At 41.0% G+C, this 1,931-nt stretch overlaps 1 pseudogene across 1 annotated transcript; it reads right to left on the reverse strand.

Annotated features, from left to right (window-relative positions):
• Positions 1 to 443: 443 nt before the first annotated feature.
• Positions 444 to 1,570, reverse strand: LOC148782328 ((+)-borneol dehydrogenase 2-like; annotated as a pseudogene). The gene has a single exon (XR_016053974.1). The product of XR_016053974.1 is annotated as a (+)-borneol dehydrogenase 2-like (transcript).
• Between the last annotated feature and the right edge of the window lie 361 nt (positions 1,571 to 1,931).

Genomic DNA, 1,931 nt, shown 5'->3' on the forward strand with positions numbered 1-1,931 from the left:
TACCATCTCCATAAAAATGCATGAATACCATAAAAAACTAATGTTCTTGTGTACATAGCGGTTACATTAGAGATGTTGACTTTATTTCTACTCTACTCATCTCCATATTTCCTATACTTCCTATACTTCCCCCTCAACTTCCCCCTCAAGTTGCGTGTGGATGAGAAGAAACACCCAACTGACAAAATACTTTTTTTTTTTTTTTTTTAAGCAAATCGGAGCCCATATTTTATATATATCCCCTAACCACTCTTGAAGTGAAAGTGGATGGATGAAAAGAAAGAGGTGGGAACCACCCATGCTACCTTAACAAACGAACCCCATGGCTCTCAAGCTTTAATCAAGTAAAAAAACTATGAAATCCAATTTGCATGAGAGAGATCAAGATTTTCAGCCTTTGAAGTATGTGTCAAGAAAATAAAAACACTTCTAACCATCCATTTTCATCTGAACATTCCCGTAGAGTTAGCCACACTTGTGAAGCCACCATCCACCACAAGATTGAGCCCACTCACATACTTGGCCTAGTCACTCGCGAGATACACCGCCGCCTGCGCAATGTCGTCTACAGTCAATGTGGAGCCCTTGAGGTTGGCGTTCTTGGTTATGCCCACGACGGCATGCTTTGAGGCTGCGTACGCATGAGACGCAAGGCCACCAAGCATGGCAGCAGTGCTTGCTATGGAGATCATGCAGTCCTTGTTGCGAGGGATCATGACGCGGTCTGCGTGCTTGGTGCAGCGGAAGACGCCCCCGAACGTTGACCTCAATGACGCTCTGGAAGTCATCGGTGAGGGCATCACGGATGTCCCGATATGGGGGCCCAGCAATGCTCGCATTGTTGACGAGAATGTCGAGAGTCCGCCAATGGCATCGGTGCCGCCACAGCCCGCCACTTCGCTGCCCATGGCGCTCGTGTCTGCATCATGGGCTTGGAGGATGATGCCGGTGACAGCATCCGCCAGAGCATTGGCCCCCTTGTATCCTAGATCCATTGCAATGTCACCATTGAGTTCAATGTCTCTAATGCAGAGCACCGATCTGAGCCAAGGAGTCTATAGCTCTGATACCATGTTAAGATTCGTGAAAGCATACATGCACAGACTTGAATAGGAGAGAAGAAAAGAACATTTACGTGGGAGAGAAGAAGCCAAAGCCTTAACGAGCTACATCTTCACTGATTTTTGGATAAATGTTTAGATCAATAAGTACTTATATATATAAAGGACAATCAAACAATATGATTCTTGGAGATAAAAGTAAATCGTAGAGGCCTTATCACCAAAAGAACTTGATGACCAATTTGACTTGGTCTCTTCTTATCTTCAATACCAACTACGTCAACTTGTATTCTAGGGTTTGCTATGCAATTTTGCATAAATTTAAGGAACAAAGAATGATTGTGGTCTCGATGTACAAAAGATAAATAGCTCTTTTTACAACCCCTTGAAATTAACACCTTATAGCCGAATGACAAAAAATCATGCCTTACAATAGCACAGAGACCAACGAATGATCTAGCCGGTCCTTACAAATCTGTGATTATGTACTCAAAATCTATTACTTTTCTAAAATACTCATCTAGTGATTATTGGACCTGCAATCTATCACTTCATCTAACTTCCTCTAAAATACTCTATTGATTAATGGCTAATAATACCCTCCACTACCACGCCATTTGCCAAATGTAAATTTTAATCCAACTCCCTCAATCCAAGTAAAAAAAAGAAAATAAATTAGATGAAATTTTCTTTTCGATATTGTATACTATAGCCACTAGATATCAAATTTGAAGGCTTGAGGTGTTCACAAAATTAGAGAAATTTATTTTTGAACTCTGAGTGTAGTCAATGACACTCATTACAACCTCCAAATTTGAAATCTAATGGACAAAAATAATTGTGATTTTCATGTACCAAACGTAAATGGTC

Source organism: Amborella trichopoda, chromosome 4 (genome assembly GCF_054954075.1).
Source record: "Amborella trichopoda isolate Santa Cruz 75 chromosome 4, AtrichopodaSantaCruz75HAP2 v2.0, whole genome shotgun sequence".
NCBI classification, from domain to species: domain Eukaryota; kingdom Viridiplantae; phylum Streptophyta; class Magnoliopsida; order Amborellales; family Amborellaceae; genus Amborella; species Amborella trichopoda.